Consider the following 17,986-nt stretch of genomic DNA (forward strand, 5'->3'; position numbering starts at 1 on the left):
TAATCAATTTAGTACTAATTAATTTCATTTAGTTTTTAATTTTATATATATATTGTAACACCCTCACTGTAGCAATTTCATACATTTTACTGTTCCGGTGACCGGTGCGGTCCGGACAGCTAGAACGTCTGGAAAAATAATTAGACTAAAGTGAGGAACCATAAATAACTCAAATATTGATAAGAAAAATTTAGTAAAAATTTTAAAAATAAAATACAACCAAGTTAAATGGTAGGTGTCTAGCGATGGGTAACCCAGCGGGAAGTTGCGGTTTTCGCAACTAGGAGCCCTAGACCTAGGGAAAAATTCATAAAATAATTTTTGAGACTCCAGAGAAGAGTCATTGAGGTTCCTACGGCATTAGAATGCCAAGAAAATATTTAGAAAAAATTTTCAATCGGTACAGACAATTTTGACCCCTTAAGCCAAACGGAGGGCATTTTGGTCATTTTGCCTTCAGAGGTGATTTTTGACCGACTTGTCCAGTTGAGTAAATAATTAATATGACATAAAATATGAATAAACATTACTAAAAATTGAATTGAAAATGAGTAGAGAAAAGAAGAAAAGAAAATGAAGGAAAATGCTTAATTATGACATATGATGATGTCATTTAAAAGCCCCCTCCAATCACCATTTGACAAATCAATAAAAAGAGATAAAAATAACTTCAAATGAGATAAAAAAAATAAAGGAAACCAGCAGTTTCCTTCTTCATACGGGCTGGAATAAGAAAGAAAGAGAAAGAAAAAAAGAAAGAGACCTCCATTGAAGCTCTTGTCTCAAGCTTGATTCCCTTCACTCCCCACCATAAAATCCCTTCTTCTCTTCGTTAAAACTTGTCTACTCATCTTGGGAAAGTGTTTGGCAGCCTAGAAAAGGAAAGAAAAAGAAGTTTGAGCTTGGGAAAATCTGCCCTACAAGAGGTTAGTGCACATATATACCTTAAACCCTTTATTTCTATGTTAGAAACTTGAAATAGGTAAGAATTTGTGAATTAAATGAACCAAATATATGTGTATGTCCACCATGAATTTCGGCAGTCCTAAGGAAGGAACAATGATGGAGTGTTTTTTATGGTTTTAATGGACTTAAAATGAATTAGAGATTATGTTTAAGGTGTATGTACACATATAGAATGAATGAAAGTGCTTAATTAGGTGTATGGGTGAATTGAAAGGGAAAATTAGGGTTTTGGGAGTGAAAAATTGGACTTGGCTTATGAAATGATTAATGGACATTCTAATGGTCAATTAGTGACCATTTGAGGCAAGTTAATTATAATTTGAAGTGAACTAATGCATGGCAAAGTGAATGAGTATGTTGCCTAGTGAGTGCAGCAGGGTGGCTGAGATTTCAGCCCACTTAGATAGCCATAACTTTGGTTGTGTAGGTCCAATTGGTGTTTGGCCAATTGGACATGAAACTAGACTTATAATGGCACATTTTTGCTGAAGAAACCATGCCCAAAAGACCAAAGCAAGAGGACCAAAAGTTGGCCCCAATCCGGATACCCTGCACCCAGAAACTGCAAAATGACCAACTGTTCATTTGGCCATAACTCACTGAGAAATGGTCAATTGATCTGAAATTTTTATAGCAACAAGTTAAGACATAGAAAAACAACTTTCATGAAGAAACCTACCCCAAATTATGACCAGAACTTAATCAAAATGGTAGTCACAGTCACTGTTCATGGTACTGTAGATTTGGTAAATTCTGCAGAATTGAAATCCGGCCAGCTGTGGTTTTTGGACCATATCTGGAGCTACAAAACTCCAAATGGAGTGATTCAAAAAGGGAAATTCAACTAGACAAAATAAGGAACAACTTTCATGTTTACCATTTCCTCAAATTTCCACTGTAACAGTCCCTAATAGAATAGTAAACTTATGGTACAAAAACTGAAAATTCTGCCACTTAGTGTTAGGCTTAGAAATGGTAATGGTGATCACTTCCAACAAGTTTTAAATGCAAAATGTGGTATGTTTGGAGTGTCAAAACCAATGTATCTATTTTCTATCCAAAATTCAACATTTTTGTTGACCAATGAGGTGAATAGTGACACCAAAACTTGAAATTCAAATGTGAAATTAGAAATGCATTTAGGGGACTTTAAATTGCAATTGGCAATTAATACTAGCAAATGTAAAACTCAAAATGTGGGATCTTGGTGTAATTAGAATTAATATATCCATTAAGTATAAAAAAGTCAACATTTTGGTTGACTAGCAAGGTGAATAGTAATCAAAATGATTAGTAAATTAAGATGAAGACCTAGAACCAATTCTAAGCTTAAATGCTTAGAATTGTATGACAAATGTGGACTATGCATCCTAGTCAAAATTGTTAAAAAGAAATTAAGGCCATAAATTTGAAATCCATGAAATATTTATGGATTACTTGAAACATGAAAAATAAGTCACTTAATTGATATGAATAGATAGTTAGGGCTTATATGCCCATCACAAATGGAATTCATAAAATATTAATAACTCAACTTGAAATATAAAATTTGCAATTACATAAGTAGATTCTTGAATGTATAAATGAGAAAAGAAAAAATGTTTTGAATACAATGGTACATGTGAACCATTGTTTAGAATTGTGATTAATATGAATAACATAAAGAATGAATAAATGAACCATATTAATGTATGAATGATACATTAGTTCTCATTATTGTAGAAAGGAGAAGTATTTTGAGTACAATGGTATAAAAAGGATAATTGATGTGAATTGTGATCATATAAATGATCAAATGAATGTATGAATTATAATTGAAATTTATTATGAAATAATGAAGTCATAAAACACAATATATTAATGTTTAATGATATTATGTGCCCTTGTATTGTCTAGACATGTGTGTCAGATTGGATAGTTTGGCATGCCAATAGGGTATTGTTTTAGCAGTACTGCGAAAGGCTTTATGCCTGTATTCATGGCTTTATGCCCGTATTCATGGCTTTATGCCTGCATTCATGGCATTATGCCAACATTCATGGCTTCTACGCCCGATTATGTGTTATCATGGCTTTCTAGCCATACTGACTGCATACGTGGTTGACGTTCTGCGTCCCATGGTATGACGGCCCGAGGCACCAAGGTGTCCAATGCCAACGACCCGTTATCCAGTTTAGTCAGCTTGTCATAGGTTATTTGGGCAGTGAAATTTATTGAGATAAGTTAAGAATATTAGCAATTTAAAATATTAGAAATTAAATAAAATAAATGAGTAAGATGACCTAAAATAAATTAGAATAGTTATTTATTAGAAAGAATCGAAATGAACTGGACAGATATTAAAATTTACTTATTATGAGATAATCTGAGACAACCTAGCAAGTATTGGGAAAATGCTAAAAGATTAGCAAAGAAAATTATAAAATAAATAAATATTGCAAATGAGACTTATATAATAATATAAGCATAAATTTATTATTTTGGATCATTTTTTTCTTGTACATTATTCTTGTACATTGGCGAAATAAATGCTTCCAAAGAAGACTAAATTAGGATAAAACATATTAAATTTTAGAAACCGCATGTGAAGTATAAATAGATCTTAATTATTTGAATGATGTTTTATTTCTATCTTTATTTGTATATTATTTCCTTATTATATTATTGCACCACTAAGCAGCAATGCTTAGCGCGATGGAATTGTTTCCTCGCGCAGGTACTGAAGCTAGAACCCACTGGACGTTTGACTGGAAATTTTGAGAGTTCAGATCTGCAGAGTGTCAAAGGTTGTCACCTCCTCAGCAATGCATGTAGATAGGGCTCACATTAAGCATATCATGTATTTTGTGTATGTTAATTATTTCTAATATTGTAATATAAATTAGCAAATTGTAATTAATTTGTATATCATGTAAATTATGAAATTTTGTAATTATTTTGTAAATTATGTAAATTAAGGAAATTTGAAAATTTTGCTTATGTAAATTGAGAATGTTTACATATGAATTGAGTACGAATGGAAATGTATGGAAATGAATATGAAATTGAGTTATATGAATGAGATGTGAATTATGAGATGAATGATTGAGAAATGAAATTGAAAAATGTTGAGATTTGATATTGGAGTTTGAGAGTGATGAGATATAAATATTGGAAGTATTTTTCACAGGTTCCGAAGAACTGTTTTCTCCATTTTTAGCCGGTACTCCGCCGGATTTTCTTTAAAATTTTCGGAACCTCAAATAAATAATAATTTTGATAAATGGTTTAAATAAATTATATTCCATAAACTATATTCAAAACTATGATAAAAAAATTAATTAAGGAAAAAAATAGAGTGTGCCGGTACACCGTGTGACATATCTTACCCGGATATACTGTAGACGGGTAAGGAGTGTCACATTTATTAGTATCAGAGCGCGGTTTAGGCGTTCCTAGGCATAGATAGATAAAATAAGATTGTGTGCATAACATGCATTGCATTCACATGAGTCGAGGTGACACTAATGCTGATCTATTTTCGTGGTTATTTTAGGTTAAGGTATGGACTCAGAATCGCAGAGGGCAATAGAAGAAGAAGTAGTAAGCCGTATCCCGACTGGGAGTGATATTGGAAATCGGGGAAATCCTGCTCCACCAGTGCAAGAGGTGCCTGTACAACCCCAACAGGCCTTGTTTAAGCAGATGACTGAATTCTTTCAACAGATGACTGGGGTTATTCCACCACTGCCTCAGCGAAAATCACCTCTAGGAAAAATTAGGAAGTATGGAGCTGTAGATTTTAATGGTAGAAAGGAAGACGATTCTTCAGCTGCTGAGTATTGGTTAGAAAGAACTAGAAGAGTCTTGCAGCAGCTCCATTGCACACCAGAACAAAGTTTGGAGTGTGCAGTTTCATTGTTACAAGAAGCTGCATATCGGTGGTGGGATGTTGTAACCAAGGCAGTGCAACCAGCCGACGTAACTTGGGAGTTCTTTCTGATAGAGTTCAGAAAGAAATATATTAGCTGTGTACATGAAGAGGAACAGAAGAGGAGTGGTGATCAGCAAAAGAGGAAATTTGGACAGTCTAGTAATAAGAGGCCGAGAGATCAGTTAAGTCAGACATCTGATCAAAGTAGGAGATCCAAACCCAGGCCTATACCCAGAAGAGATCAACCAGAAATACTAGTAGTGAGTGCGCCAGGATTAGCAAGAAAATGTGGCCATTGTAACAAGTGGCATAAGGTGAATGTAGGGGATTGACTGAAGCCTGTTATAGATGTGGGGCCATAGACCATCATCTGAAAGAATGTCCTAAGAGGAATTTACCACGGACCCAAACAGAGGTTGTGGAAGGACCAAGTACAACAGTAATGTCACCCAAGTCAGAGAGGAGCAAGAAGCCCCAAATGTAAATTTGAGGTAAAGTATCATTCCCTTATGATATGCCAAAGTGTATAATAATAGATTCAAAAAAAATTAAATAGTACCATATGTATAAAAGAAGTAGACAGATGGAGCAATAGACAGGTAAAAGAATTATCTCAGAATCCAAAATACCCAGTAAATTTCGAGGATGAAATTTAAATTAGAGGGGAAGAATTGTAACACCCTCATTGTAGCAATTCCATACATTTCTTATTCCGATGTTATCTGTCCGGACAGCTAGAACGTCTGGAAAAATAATTAGACTAAAGTGAGGAACCATAAATAACTCAAATATTGATAAGAAAAATTTAGTAAAAATTTTAGAAATAAAATACAACCAAGTTAAATGAGCCGGTGCCCTAGCGATGGGTAACCCAGCGGGAAGTTGCGGTTTTCGCAACTAGGAGCCCTAGACCTGGGGAAAAATTCATAAAATAATTTTTGGGACTCCAGAGAAGAGTCATTGAGGTTCCTATGGCATTAGAATGCCAAGAAAATATTTAGAAAAAATTTTCAATCGGTATAGACAATTTTGACCCCTTAAGCCAAACGGAGGGCATTTTGGTCATTTCGCCTTCAGAGGTGATTTTTGGCCGACTTGTCCAGTTGAGTAAATAATTAATATGACATAAAATATGAATAAACATTACTAAAAATTGAATTGAAAATGAGTAGAGAAAAGAAGAAAAGAAAATGAAGGAAAATGCTTAATTATGACATATGATGATGTCATTTAAAAGCCCCCTCCAATCACCATTTGACAAACCAATAAAAAGAGATAAAAATGACTTAAAATGAGATAAAAAAACAAAGGAAACCAGCAGTTTCCTTCTTCATACAGGCTGGAATAAGAAAGAAAGAGAAAGAAAAAAAGAAAGAGACCTCCATTGAAGCTCTTGTCTCAAGCTTGATTCCCTTCACTCCCCACCATAAAATCCCTTCTTCTCTTCATTAAAACTTGTCCACTCATCTTGGGAAAGTGTTTGGCAGCCTAGAAAAGGAAAGAAAAAGAAGTTTGAGCTTGGGAAAATCTGTCCTACAAGAGGTTAGTGCACATATATACCTTAAACCCTTTATTTCTATGTTAGAAACTTGAAATAGGTAAGAATTTGTGAATTAAATGAACCAAATATATGTGTATGTCCACCATGAATTTCGGCAACCCTAAGGAAGGAACAATGATGGAGTGTTTTTGATGGTTTTAATGGACTTAAAATGAATTAGAGATTATGTTTAAGGTGTATGTACACATATAGAATGAATGAAAGTGCTTAACTAGGTGTATGGGTGAATTGAAAGGGAAAATTAGGGTTTTGGGAGTGAAAAATTGGACTTGGCTTATGAAATGATTAATGGACATTCTAATGGTCAATTAGTGACCATTTGAGGCAAGTTAATTATAATTTGAAGTGAACTAATGCATGGCAAAGTGAATGAGTATGCTGCCTAGTGAGTGCAGCAGGGTGGCTGAGATTTCAGCCCACTTAGATAGCCATAACTTTGGCTGTGTAGGTCCAATTGGTGTTTTGCCAATTGGACATGAAACTAGACTTATAATGGCACATTTTTGCTGAAGAAACCATGCCCAAAAGACCAAAGCAAGAGGACCAAAAGTTGGCCCCAATCCGGATACCCTGCACCCAGAAACTGCAAAATGACCAAATGAACATTTGGCCATAACTCACTGTAGAAATGGTCAATTGACCTGAAAGTTTTACAGCAACAAGTTAAGACATAGACAAACAACTTTCATGAAGAAATCTACCCCAAATTATGACCAGAACTTAATCAAAATGGCAGTCACAATCACTGTTCATGATACTGTAGATTTGGTAAATTCTGCAGAATTAAAATCCGGCCAGCTGTGGTTTTTGGACCATATCTGGAGCTACAAAACTCCAAATGGAGTGATTCAAAAAAGGAAATTCAACTAGACAAAATAAGGAACAACTTTCATGTTTACCATTTCCTCAAATTTCCACTGTAACAGTCCCTAATAGAACAGTAAACTTATGGTACAAAAACTAAAAATTCTGCCACTTAGTGTTAGGCTTAGAAATGGTAATGGTGATCACTTCCAACAAGTTTTAAATGCAAAATGTGGTATGTTTGGAGTGTCAAAACCAATGTACCTATTTTCTATCCAAAATTAAACATTTTTGTTGACCAATGAGGTGAATAGTGACACCAAAACTTGAAATTCAAATGTGAAATTAGAAATGCATTTAGGAGACTTTAAATTGCAATTGGCAATTAATACTAGCAAATGTAAAACTCAAAATGTGGGATCTTGGTGTAATTAGAATTAATATATCCATTAAGTATAAAAAAGTCAACATTTTGGTTGACTAGCAAGGTGAATAGTAATCAAAATGATTAGTAAATTAAGATGAAGACCTAGAACCAATTCAAAGCTTAAATGCTTAGAATTGTATGACAAATGTGAACTATGCATCCTAGTCAAAATTGTTAAAAAGAAATTAAGGCCATAAATTTGAAATCCATGAAATATTTATGGATTACTTGAAACATGAAAAATAAGTCACCTAATTGATATGAATAGATAGTTAGGGCTTATATGCCCATCACAAATGGAATTCATAAAATATTAATAACTCAACTTGAAATATAAAATTTGCAATTACATAAGTAGATTCTTGAATGTATAAATGAGAAAAGGAAAAATATATTGAATACAATGGTACATGTGAACCATTATTTAGAATTGTGATTAATATGAATAACATAAAGAATGAATAAACGAACCATATTAATGTATGAATGATACATTAGTTCTCATTATTGTAGAAAGGAGAAGTATTTTGAGTACAATGGTATAAAAAGGATAATTGATGTGAATTGTGATCATATAAATGATCAAATGAATGTATGAATTATAATTGAAATTTATTATGAAATAATGAAGTCATAAAACACAATATATTAATGTTTAATGATATTATGTGCCCTTGTATTGCCTAGACATGTGTGTCAGATTGGATAGTTTGGTATGCCAATAGGGTATTGTTTTAGCAGTACTGCGAAAAGCTTTATGCCTGTATTCATGGCTTTATGCCCGTATTCATGGCTTTATGCCTGCATTCATGGTATTATGCCAACATTCATGGCTTCTACGCCCGATTATGTGTTATCATGGCTTTCTAGCCATACTGACTGCATACATGGTTGACGTTCTGCGTCCCATGGTATGACCGCCCGAGGCACCAAGGTGTCCAGTGCCAACGACTCGTTATCCAGTTTAGTCAGCCTGTCATAGGTTACTTGGGCAGTGAAATTTATTGAGATAAGTTAAGAATATTAGCAATTTAAAATATTAGAAATTAAATAAAATAAATGAGTAATATGACCTAAAATAAATTAGAATAGTTATTTATTAGAAAGAATCGAAATGAACTGGACAGATATTAAAATTTACTTATTATGAGATAATCTGAGACAACCTAGCAAGTATTGGAAAAATGCTAAAAGATTAGCAAAGAAAATTATAAAATAAATAAATATTGCAAATGAGACTTATATAATAATATAAGCATAAATTTATTATTTTCAGATCATTTTTTTTTCTTGTACATTATTACTGTACATTGGCGAAATAAATGCTTCCAAAGAAGACTAAATTAGGATAAAACATATTAAATTTTAGAAACCGCATGTGAAGTATAAATAGATCTTAATTATTTGAATGTTGTTTTATTTCTATCTTTATTTGTATATTATTTCCTTGTTATATTATTGCACCACTAAGCAGCAATGCTTAGCGCGATGGAATTGTTTCCTCGCGCAGGTACTGAAGCTAGAACCCACTGGACGTTTGACTGGAAATTTTGAGAGTTCAGATCTGCAGAGTGTCAAAGGTTGTCACCTCCTCAGCAATGCATGTAGATAGGGCTCACATTAAGCATATCATGTATTTTGTGTATGTTAATTATTTCTAATATTGTAATATAAATTAGCAAATTGTAATTAATTTGTATATCATGTAAATTATGAAATTTTGTAATTATTTTGTAAATTATGTAAATTAAGGAAATTTGAAAATTTTGCTTATGTAAATTGAGAATGTTTACTTATGAATTGAGTACGAATGGAAATGTATGGAAATGATTATGAAATTGAGTTATATGAATGAGATGTGAATTATGAGATGAATGATTGAGAAATGAAATTGAAAAATGTTGAGATTTGATATTGGAGTTTGAGAGTGATGAGATATAAATATTGGAAGTGTTTTTCACAGGTTTCGAAGAACTGTTTTCTCCATTTTTAGCCGGTACTCCTCCGGATTTTCTTTAAAATTTTCGGAACCTCAAATAAATAATAATTTTGATAAATGGCTTAAATAAATTATATTCCATAAACTATATTCAAAACTATGACAAAAAAATTAATTAAGGAAAAAAATAGAGTGTGCCGGTACACCGTGTGACATATCTTATCCGGATATACTGTAGACGGGTAAGGGGTGTCACACACACACACACATATATATATATATATATATATATATATATATATATATATATCCCATCACATTTTAAGAGAGCATTTGACCTAACATATAACAATTAACTTATTAGCATTAAATGGTCGGTCACTTTTTTTTTTCAAATTATGACTTATTATTAGAGTATTTTTAGTAGAAGGTTAAAAAATCAAGAGTTAAACGTTATTTTTACAAATTTTAACATTTAAGAATGATAATTATTGCTATTAAAAAAGGAAAATAATTATTAATGTAGACTCCTAAAGTTAAACATTAATGAGGTGAAAAATTAACCTATTATCTTTTAAGTATCCAAAGGTTTGAAAATTACAAAGGTAACAATTACTTCTTATTAATCTCATACCAAACGCCATTGATTTTTAATATTGAGGCAATGCATAAGACTATAAGTACGTATTAAATAGCATTTGGTTTGATATATGAGTGTTGTTTGATGTTGTTAGGTGAATTTCTGAGTTTGCAACAGTGATATTTATGATTTGAGGAAAGGATAGTATTAGGCCATTAATATTCAGGATGGTTTTCATTTCCGTTTTTCACTGCTAATTTAAAAATCTATTATTTTCTTTAAAATAATTTTTTATATTTATTGTTTCAAAGTAAGTAATTTTAAACTTTATATTATTATCATTATTATTATTAGTGAAAAATTTAATATCTTAAAAAATATAAAAATTTTATTAATTTAGTAATTTAGAGAATGAAATTTATTTAATTAAATGTTTAAAATTAAAAATTTGAAATGAAGTATTATTTAAATAATATATATATATATATATATATATATATATATATATATATATATATATATATATATATATAATAAAAAATTTCCAAAATATTGTTTTAAAATTATCCTTCTTTTAATTATAGAATGTTGAATGGCCCCTTTGTGTCAAGGGGTAGGAAGTTAGGGTAGAATGATGTGTAATGTAACCTCTTTAAGGGGCAAAAGAGACATTTTGTATTTTATTTTTATTTATGTAATTTTAGGGGGTGTGACAACTCAAGCATGTTGATGTATCTTCCTACCACACCCCATTATGTCCTAAATGCTCTTTAGGGGGGAGTGACTGGTTGGCCTTAGGTGGGCAACTGGCCTAGCTAGTCACTTTACTTGCCATGTCTCGTCTTGTGCTCCTTATAGGCTTCCGTCCTGCCTATAATGAACTGGTTATAATTATGTTCCTTGAATGAATAAAGTAGTCTTTTCATGACATGCTTGTGCCTCTTTCTTTGCTGTGCCTTTTTATGCTTATGATGCTTGCTTATGTGTTGCCTCACTTATATGAAATGCTTATAATGCCTCCCAAATTGGCCTAACTTGGCCTGGTGCTAACCATGTCCTTGATTTCTCGCAAATTGTTGTGAGATCTTTGTGGGCTGACTTGTCTCGAAGAGTTCAAGCCAAGTGCCACACGGTCCCAATTGAGTTTTAAAGCTCAGCCCGTGACATTTGGTATCAAAGCAACAATTGATCCGTGAGCTAAATTGAGGATGGCTAACCTTGCCAATTAACTTGATGCCCTGGAGAGAAGGGTTGATGATGCTTTTTCTCTAATTGATAATTGTCCCGCATATGAGGCGTTGACAAAGGAGCTTAAAGTTGTCCGCCTTTCTCTTGAGCAGTGAAATAAGCACGTTGAGATGCTAGAAGATAAAGTTGAACAACTTGTGGTTGTGGTAGCCAAATTGATTGGGGGTGAGGATGAGCCAATAAAGCTTAAGGCCATCCAAAATTCCCTACCAACAAATATTACCTTATTAGGGGATATTGAGAGCATAATACTCACATTAGAGGCAGAAGCCTCTCAAGCAAGGGATTGTGCAGAGAGTTTAAAAGCCCTCACCATCGCCCATGATTCCTCGGTGGGTAGTGTGAACGACATGAAAGAAGATATCATCGAAACGGCAAAGACACTTCAAGAAGAAGTACAAGTGTTGCAGGGACTGGTGAACTTGCTCATGAAAGAAGCAAGCAATATGAATGGGGGAGCCTTTGAGATGGGAAAAGATAAAACCCCGAGCCCAAGTCTTTCGGAGGTGCCCGTGATGCCAGAGAGGTAGATAATTTCATCTTTAACATGGAATTATACTTCACTGCTATCAAAAATGACTCTGATACAAGTAAATTAAAGATTGTGTCGATGTATTTGGCTAATGATGTGAAACTATGGTGGAGAACCAAGGTGGAATAATCTATTTCAGGCCAGTGTTCCATTGTCACATGGGATGATTTCAAGAAGGCACTAAAGGCTCAATTTTATCCCGAGAATGTGGCATATAATGAGCGGTGCAAACTAGCTGAGTTACAACACACAGGCTCTATTCGAGAATATGTAAGGAGCTTTACGGCTCTCATGCTTGACATTAAGGATATGTCTGAAGCTGACAAATTGTTAAACTTCCAAAAGGGTTTAAAGCCATGAGCCAGGAACGAACTGGTCAAACGGGGAGTAAATGAACTCAATACTGCCATGGCTGCAGCCAAAAGTCTCGATGATTATACAAGCAGTGCCTCCAAGAGAAAGTTTAACTCCCCACCAGGTACGGATAATCGCCCTAACTAATGGGGTCGAAATCTGAGTGGGGGAGTGGATCGAAGCAACTCCACCTTTGGAGGGACCGAGAGGAGAACTTGGAACTCGGGGCCTAACACTAATAAACCTATGAGACAAAATAGGGAGCAGGGCAATTCAAGACCGAGGTCAGCACACATGTCCATTGGTAAGAAGAACTCATTTAAGACCAATCCGTTGAAATGCTTTCTCTGTGATGGGCCATATGGGATATAGAATGTCCAACTAAGAGTGCTTTAAGTGCCTTAAAAGCCATCTTTGAGGAAGAAAAGAAGCCTGAAAAAGAGGAGGATCGGGGATCAAATGATCGCAATGCCTCAGTAATGGGTGCTCTACGGTTTCTTTGAGCTTTGGAGAAACAGAAACCAATAGCAACTACTGAGAGGGGATTAATGTATCTGGACTTACACATCCATGGGAAAAACTACTAGGGCTTTGGTAGACACAGGTGCCACTGATAATTTTGTAGCTGACACATTGGTCATCCGATTTAAGCTAACTATGCAAGCAAATGTAGGAAAAATAAAGGCAGTGAATTCTCAAGCTTTGAACACTATAGGAGTTGCTTATGGGGTGTCTTGTCAAATGGGACCTTAGAAAGGTGAAATAAATTTTACAGTGACTCCCCTTGATGACTTTGACGTAGTGATTGGGATGGAATTTCTTAAGAGAGCCCGAGCAATCCCAGTCCTAGCTATAGATTGTATTTTATTAATGGGAGACAAGCCATGTACCATTCCTATAAGTTTTAGCCCAATCAGTGAAAAGAAGTTGATATCGGCCCTCCAGTTTAAGAAAGGTATCAAGCGTAGGGAGCCATCATATGTGGTAGTTTCCATTGTTAAAGAAGGTGGGAAAACACCTCCATACCCTCCCCAGATTCAGGATGTGATGGCTGAATTTTAAGATGTAATGCCCGAGCAGTTACCTGTAGTCTTGTCTCCCCGATGTGGTATAGATCATGAGATCAAGTTATTGCCAGGAACTAAATGTCCTGCAAGAGCCCCTTATCGAATGGTCCCGCCAGAATTGTCAGAATTAAGGAAGCAGTTGGATGAGTTATTGGAAGCAAGATTCATTCGACCAGCGAATGCTCCGTTTGGTGCTCCTATCCTTTTCCAGAAGAAGCAGGATGGTAGCTTGAGACTTTGTGTGGATTACCGAGCCCCTAATAAAGTCACAATATGAAATAAGTACCCCATCCCATTGATTGCAGACTTATTCGACCAGTTGGGGCAAGCTAAATTTTTCACCAAGTTAGATCTCAGATAGGGGTATCATCAAGTTTGTATCAAAGAAGGAGATGAGCTAAAGACTACTTGTGTTACACCGTATGGTGCCTTTGAATTCCTTGTAATGCTTTTTGGACTAACGAATGCTCTTGCCACCTTCTACACTCTAATGAATCAGGTTTTTCATGACTACCTTGACAAATTTGTGGTGGTGTATCTCAACGATATTGTGGTGTATAGCCCCACCTTACAAGAGCACAAAGAACACCTTCGCCTTGTTTTTGAAAAATTAAGGGAGAACAAGTTTTTCCTAAAGAAGGAGAAATGTGCTTTTGCACAAACTAGGATCAAGTTTCTAGGCCATGTGATTGAACAGGGGAGAATCCAGATGGACCCAGCCAAGATAAAGGCAATTCAAGATTGGCCGGTGCCCAAGGGTCTTATAGAATTGAGATCATTCTTGGGATTGGCAAATTACTACTGACGGTTTGTGCAAGGCTTTTCACAAAAGATCTACCTGTAACACCCTCACTTTAGGTAGTTCCATATATTCTACTGTTCTGGTAACCAATGGCTGTTTGAAGAGCCAGAATGTCTGAAACTATAATTAAACTAAAGTGAGGAGTAATAAATAACTCAAATAACGATAAGAAAAATTTAGAAAAAATTTTAGAAATAAAATACAATAAAGTTAAATGAGCTGGTGCCCTGGCGATGGGTAACCTAATGGGAAGTTGCGGTGAAGATAGCTAGTAACCCTAAACCCAAGGGGAACCCTGTGAAATTATTTCTGAAATGCCAAAGAAGAGTTACGGTGCCCTAGATAGCATTAGAATGCCAAGAAAAGGTTAGAAGAATTTTTAAGATCGGTACAGACAGTTTTGGCTCCTTAAGCCAAACGGAGGGCATTTTGGTCATTTTGACCTCAGAGACGATTTTTGACCAACTTGTCCATTTAAGTAAGTGAGATATATGACATTAAATATGAATAAATATTGCTACAAATTTAATTAAAAATGAGTAGAAAAAGAAAAGAAAAAAAAACAAAATTTAAATTCAATAATGACATAATGATCATGCAATTAAAAAGTGCTTGGCCAATCAAAATTAGACAAGCTTACTTATAAGAGATAAATGAGTTAAAAATTGGAAAAAACGATCTTCTTCTCCAGTAATAATTTGCCGTCCCAACACCTCCTCTACATTTCCTTTATTTTTCCTTCTTTTCACCATTAAAGCATTATCACCAAGCTTCCAAACACCTACCTTTCTTCACCAAAATTGCTGGTAGCCTTGATAAACCTCCATAGCCAGCCATTAAACCCAAGGAAAGTGGAAAGAAAGTGAAGGAAAATTGAGGATTAACTAAGAGAAAATTCTGCTCACACAAGGTTAGTGCATAAAACAAGTTCTCTTCCTTCTTTAATCTTTGTAAGCATGCTAAATCAATTAGAAATTGCATAAAATCAAAAGAAAACCATGAGTAAATGGAACCTCTAAATGTTGGCAGCCATGAGAAAGTTTGAGAATTATTGGTTTTTACTGAAATTAAGTGGTTATTTATGTTATTGATGAGTATAAATGATGGATAAAGTGATTGGTATGAGTTTGGTGTGTGTATGCCATGAATTAGAATTTTAGAGTTAGGGTTTAGGGAAAAATTTGGGTTTTGCTCATGTGTTAGTGAATGGAAGTCCTAATGGTCAATTAGTAAACATTTGGCTATGGTTGATGAGGAATTGAAGTGAATTGTGTCTTTGGATTTGAGGTTGGGTATGCTGCCTCATAGGACCTGCAGGGCTGGATGTGAGTCCAATAGGTTTGGGCAACAATAACTTGAGTTGTGTAGGTTCAATTGGTGCAAGGCCAATTGAACATGAAACTAGACACATAATGACACAACTTTGATGAAGAAACTTTGCCCAGAAAACAAACTTAGGATGACGTAAAAATTTGACCAATCTGGGCAACCAATTTTGGACCTAGTAAAAGTGACCAAATGAATAGTATTTATTCATCTGGCCATAAGTGTAGAAATGTCCAATTAACCTAAATTTTATATCAATAGAAAGCTTAGACAATTTAAAACAATTTTCATGAAGAACATAACTCCAAATTTTGACTAAAACCTAATGAAATTGTCCATCAAATTCAGGACACCAAAACTGCCAAAATTGGTTTCTGCCCAGAAATTATAGGTAGATACTAATCCGGCCAGCCTTATTGAATTTTGCATAACTTGAGCTAGAAAACTCCAAATGGAGTGATTCAAAAAGGGAATTAAAGAAGACACAATAAGGAACAACTTTAATGAAGAAAAATTTACCAAATTCTTACTGTAGCTTAGACCAATGGAGTAGTAAACATAGGACACAAAAACTAAATTTTAAAAAATACTTTTATGAGGCTTTGAATTGCAATTGGCAATCAATGCCAACAAATTTAGAACCTAAAATATGGTATAATTATGTATCAAACATTTGTATACATATTATGTATGAAAAAGTCAATAATTTGAGTGAATAGTAATATGTGAATAGTAACCCCAAGGACATAAGAAAAAGTAAAATAAATTAGAGAAGACATTATGAATGATAATATATAATGTAGTTAGTGAATTTTAATCCTTGAACTTGAGTGACTCTAGGACATAAGGGGATAAGCCACATGAAGGGCTTTAGGAAAAATTATGACTAATAATACATATAATTATTGTAATGAATAAAAGAATCATATGGATGTATGAATTTGACATTAGTTCTCCTCCTGAGAGGAAAAAAACATTTCGATGTACAAAGGGTACATGAAAAATTAATTGATGTGAATTGAAATTATCATAGATGGTATGATGTATTGCATAAATTGTGTAGGAATGAGATCTAGGTATGTATGCTTTTGCTATGAATAAAAATTAAAATACTATAAATTATACTCAGAATATTTAATAAAATAATGTAATTATGTGCCCATGTATTGCCTAGACACGTGTGTCAGATTGGATAGATTGGCATGCCAATAGGGTATTATTTTAGCAGTACTGCGTAAGGTTTTATGCCTGTATTCATGGTTTTATACCCGCACTCATAGCTTTTATGCCCGATTACTTGTTATCATGGCTTTTAACCATACTGATATGTTATCATGGCTTTTTAGACATACTGACTGCATACGTGATTGACGTACTGAGCTTGCACGTCCCATGGTATGACGGCCTGAGACACTATAGTATCTAGTGCCAACGACCCACTATCCAGTTTAGTCAGCCTGTCATAGGTTACTTAGGTAGTGAAATTTGTTAAGAATAATGTGAATTAAATGAATGAATAAGAAAGAAACTAAAATTAGTTTTAAAATTTTATTTACTATGCAATGATTCAAAATACCTAGAAATAAATTAGTAAAATGAAAAGAAGATTTGCAAAAAAAAAAAAAAAAAGCTGAACGTAAATAAATATTACAAATGCACCTCTCATAATAAATTAAGACTAAATTTAATATTGTTAAATAATTGAATGTTATATATATTATTACTGTAAAGTTTATACACTAAGCATTTTCAAAGAAGGACAAATTCGGATAACCAAAAATTAATATTAGTAATCTCACACGAAATTAAATTAATTCTTGAGCATCCAAATATTGCTTCGGTTTTATCTTTATTATATATTATTTTCTTTGTTATATTATTGCACCACTAAGCAGCAATGCTTAGTGCGATGGATTTGTTTCCTCGTGCAGGTACTGAAGATAATGCCCAGTGGATATTAGACTAGGATTTTGGAGTCCGGATCTATAGAAGTATCTGAAGTATTCAAGTTTGTCACCTCCTCAGCAATGCATGTAGATAAAGCCCATATAGGTCATATTATGTATTTTGTACATTATAATTAGTTATTAATTGTAATGTAAATTATGAATTGTATGTTGAAATATAGATTATGAAATTGTAATTAATTTATAGATCATGCAAATTATAAATTTATGTAATCAGTCTGTAAATCATGTAAATTAATGAAACTTGAGAATTTCTATATATAAGTTGTGCATCAATGGAAATGCATGGAAATGAATATAAAATTGAAATACATGGATGATATTTGAAATATGAGATGATTATGAGAATAATGGATGAGATTTTTATTGTAAAATATTATTGAAAATTTCAAGTAGGTGAACAGTAAAATACGCCAACTGGAAATAAAATAGGAGAAACTCCGCTGATTTCTCCGTAGAAAAATAATTGATATTAAAATATAACAAGAACAAATTATTAA

Source organism: Hevea brasiliensis, chromosome 5 (genome assembly GCF_030052815.1).
Source record: "Hevea brasiliensis isolate MT/VB/25A 57/8 chromosome 5, ASM3005281v1, whole genome shotgun sequence".
Taxonomy (NCBI): Eukaryota; Viridiplantae; Streptophyta; class Magnoliopsida; order Malpighiales; family Euphorbiaceae; genus Hevea; species Hevea brasiliensis.